Source organism: Crocuta crocuta, unplaced genomic scaffold (genome assembly GCF_008692635.1).
Source record: "Crocuta crocuta isolate KB4526 unplaced genomic scaffold, BGI_CrCroc_1.0 scaffold886, whole genome shotgun sequence".
Lineage (NCBI taxonomy): Eukaryota > Metazoa > Chordata > Mammalia > Carnivora > Hyaenidae > Crocuta > Crocuta crocuta.
Genome location: NW_027530624.1, coordinates 274989 through 279615, shown reverse-complemented (window position 1 = coordinate 279615; position 4627 = coordinate 274989).

Sequence of the window (4627 nt, the reverse complement as noted above, 5' to 3'; positions counted from 1 at the left end):
AGCTCAGTGCAAATGGTTTCAGTGAGTTGAGGCTCAAGTGGGAGATGAAGGCCGGGGCTGGTGAGCCCGAGCAGGACGTCACAGACACCTATTCCTTCTGCCTGTCCAGCGTCCATTTCCCCCTCATCCATGACAGCTCCGTGATTTTTCTCAGAGTAACCACCCATGGCCTACCAGATACGATTCCATGAGACTGTCCGTCAGGGTGCCCAGCCGTCCACAGGCCAAGGGGAGGCCCTGTGACTCAGGCTGCACCAATCAGAGCCTCTCTCCCTGGAATTTGAATCGCGAGCTTACGTGACCTGATGCTGGATCCTGGTTGGAGGCTGATTCATGCAGCAGCCAGGGCCCTGAGGAAACAGGGATTCCTTCCAGCCATCTCGATCCCTGCCACAGCCCTGGTTCGAGTCCTTTCCAAAGCAAGGCTCTGCAGTCTCTCCTCCCTCGTGTGCGTGGGCCACCCTCATATCCTTCTAATCAATTCCTTGCTTGCTTAGAGTTCCCATGAGTCAGTCTCTGTTGCTTGCAGCCAAACAACTCTAACTCATATATGTTCTCTCGAGAATGTTGGATGGGAAGAGGAGGAGATAAAAGGACAGGTACTGGAGACAGAGGCTTTTTGTTAGTTTTTAAGGTGGCAGAAACGTGGACATATTTATAGGCTAAGAGGAAGGAGAGAGAAGGAAGGGCAGTAGAAACAGAAGGGAAGGATGATGGAGTAATACCCTGGGCGTCATGACGGCGGGGTGATGCACAGGTGGAGAGGCTGGGCTGGAACACAGCCTGGAGAAGTGAAGTAAATCTGGGTGTGGAGACCTATAGGTTTGAATAGGAAGCTGAAGGAAATCACGACTGATTCGCCTTAATTGTATTTATTGAGACTGGAAGGGTAGGGACGGGGGATGCTCGTGGGAGAGCAGTGACTGAGAGAGGCTGACCAAGAAGTTGGACTGGCACCCATATATATGCACTACTTTGCCACCACCCTCCTCTGAGCCAGTCTCGACCACGTGGACCAAGGCTCAGGATCTGCTGCTAGATGAGGCAGAAGGTCAAGGTGTAAGGCAATCAGGAGTGTGCTGGTCATATTCCATTTGCCCTTCCAGGTCCACTCTCCACCTTTCTCTACCCATATGGACAACATCACCCAGGCTCCCCTGCCCCCTGACATCTAACTGGGTCCTCCGTAGAAGCACCAGCAGGATGTTAGAGCGGGAGAAGAAAGCATCATTCTGGATATTTCTTCACCTGCTGCCAGCTCTGTGTCAGTACCGATGTTCCTGGCAGCGGCTGCACCTTCCACAACTTCAGCGGCTCTCAGGCATGTTCCATGGCCCTCACTGGGCTCCGGTAATCCCATTTCCTTTCCTTACCCCTGCAGACCTAAGGGTGGTCACAGCTTCCTGCTGCTTTCCCCTCCCTTGTCGGTCCCCTCAACCCTGCCCACATCTCTGCAAATAGTTCCTTCATTAAATTATCTTCAAAATTCCAGCTGCGATGCCCTCTGTCTCCTGCTGGGACCCTGACTGTTAGAGAGCTAGTGGGAGAGATCAGATAGTCTAATCTGAGGCTCTGGCTGGGCAGGGAAGGGGGAGAAACCAGGAGGGGTCTGGCCAACTGGCACCGAACAGAGGAATCAGGGGAGTGGGGCTCTCTGTGAGTTAACGCTGCAGGTGTGAGGGCAGCAGGGGCCTGCGGGCCTGGAAGGCAGGTGCTGGGATCAGACTGCAAGATCCTGGATTCCGAGCATGGAAAACAGTACCGGCTGGTGGTTAAAACCAGGGCTTTTTGTTTTGTTTTGTTTTGTTTTCAAGATATTGTTTTTTTAAGTAATCCCCACACCCAACGTGGGACTTCAACTTACAACCCTGAGATCAAGAGTCACACACTCTACCAACTGAGCCAGCCAGGCACCCCTAAAACCAGAGCTTTTAAATTTGGGACCCAGAGAGTCCTGTGTTAGCATCCTAGCCCTGCCACTTCACTATGTGTCATCCAAGGAGGTGACTTCACCTTCCTGAGTGTGTATCCTCACCTTTAAAATGAGGCTACTCATAGCAACCTTACAGGCTTTTGTGAGGGGTAAACACATGTAAGCCACCTGGCACCAAGGCCTGGCATGTGGGATAATTGCTCAGCAAATGTTCGCTATGTGCACTGCACTTCCAGGCAGTGACTAAGCCCAAGGTGTGGTCACGGGAGTAAATGGCTGGAGTGGGATGAAGGTCAGCAGAGGTGAGGTGGGAAGAGACCAAGCGGCTAAATAACTGGAAGGATGGGTCATCACAGGGAGGTTAAGCATCCCAGCAGGACAGCCGCATGGGTAGAGATACGGTCTGTGAGGAGGTGCTAGAATCTTCAGGAAGGAGGGCAAGTGACCAGAGAGCCAAGAGACGTCAGTGAGGAAGCGGTGGAGCCTGAAGGCAAAATCCTCAAGGAAGCCCAAGTTCTGTGAAGCCAGATTAGAGTCAGTGTCTGCCTCATCTGAGCTCCCACAGCCCCTTGTATGTCCCTTTGAGATGCCCCCAGTGATCATACCCCCAACTACGCCAGAGCTTGTCAAGGGAGGGATTGGATTTGACCCATCCTGTAGGAGCTAGAACAGAAGTATACACTGGTAAATGACGGTTGAATGATTCAGGGGCGGGGGTGAGGGGTGCAGTCTGGAAAGGAGCAGCGTCCTGGGTGACATTTAGTAAAGTGGCAGGGCCAGGAAGTCAAGGGAGATGCTAACACCCAGGACTCTCTAGGTCCCAAATTTAAGAGCCCTGGTTTTAACCACCAGCTGGTACTGTTTTCCATGCTCAGAATCCAGGATCTTGCAGTCTGATCCCAGCACCTGCCTTCCAGGCCCGCAGGCCCCCACTGCCCTCACACCTGCAGCGTTAACTCACAGAGAGCTCCATTCCCGATTCCTCTGTTTGGTTTGGTGCCAGCTGGCCAGACCCCTCCTGGTTTCTGTCCCTTCTTTGCTCAGTCAGAGCCTCACATCTTATTTGACTTTGTTCCATTTATTTCTCTGCATTTTTAATAACCTAGTGCCTTACAATAGGCCTCTTATTCAGTTTAAACACGTGTTCCCTGAGATCTCATGCTATTCCACCTATCTGGAATACCCTTGCCCATTCTATCCATCCCAAAACTTCCTACTCCTCATTCAAAAATGAGCTGGGGCACTTGGGTAGCTCAGTCAGTTAGGCATCCGACTTCGGCTCAGGTCATGATCTCACGGTTTGTGGGTTTGAGCCCCGCATTGGGCTCTGTGTGGACAGCTCAGAGCCTGAGGCTGCTTCAGACTCCGTGTCTCCCTCTCTCTCTGTCCCCACCCTGCTCACACTCTCTCTCTCAAGAATAAATAAACATTAAAAAAAAATTTTTTTTAAAGAATGAGCAGAAATTAGTCATCAGGGAGAAGAAAAATAAACCACAATGATACCACACATTCATGAGATTCGCAAAATTAAAGTGTCTGACAATACCAAGTGATGGCAAGGATAAATAAAGAGAGGATGCAAAGACAGGGGTGCCTGGGTGGCCCAGTCAGTTAAGCATCAAACTCAATTTCAGCTCAGGTCATGATCTCACAGTTCATGAGATCCTGCCTTGGATTCTCTCTCTCTCTCAAAATAAATAAACTTTAAAAAAGAGAGAGAGAGAAAGAGGATGGAAAGAGAACTCTCATTCCGTGCTGGTGGGAGAGTAAACTGGCACAAACACTTTAGAAAAATAGTTCGGTGATATGGTAGGCTGCAAAATGTCCCCAAAGGTGTCCACATCTTAATCNGGGAAGACTGCAGATGTGGTTAAGTAAGGACTCTGAGATGAGCAGTTATCCTGATTATTTGGATGGTCCCTAAATGCCATCACATGTATCCTTATAAGAGGGAAGTTGTGGGAGATGTGACACAGACAGAAGAAGAGGCAATGTGACCACAGAGGCAGAGATTGGAATGATGGGGCCACAAGCCAAGGGATACTGGCAGCCACCAGAAGTTGGAAGAGGCAAAAAGCAAATTCCTCCCTCCCTAGAACCTCTGGAGGGAGTATGGGTCTGCTGACACCTTGACTTCAGTCCCGTGAAAATGATTTTAGACCTCGGGCCTCCAGAACTAGAGAGAATACATTTCTGTTGGATTAAGCCATCAAAATGTGTGGCAATTTATTACATCAGCCGTAGGAAACTCACATAGGCAGTATCTACCACACCTGAAGATACCTATGTCCAGCAATTCCACTTCCAGGTATATCCCGACAGAAATGTAANGCTCCCCCCCTCCCAAAAAAAAAAAAAAAAAAAAAAAAAAAAAAAAAAAAAAAAGAAATGTAAGCAGTAATTCACCAAAAACCATGCACATGAATGTTCACCGCAGCATTATCCAGAACAGCCCCAAACCGGAAACAACCTGACTGCCCATCAACAGAGCAATGCATGAAGTACTTATTTGTGGGATGTTCATAAAAGTGAGCCAACTACAAACACGTGGAAGAACTTCACAAACAACACTGAGCAAAAGAAATCAGACACCACAGAAGACATATTGTACGATTCCATTTTATAGCAAGTGCAAGGAGAGAGAAAATTACATCATCGAGTGACATAAAACTAGCCAAAAAAAAAAAAAAAAAA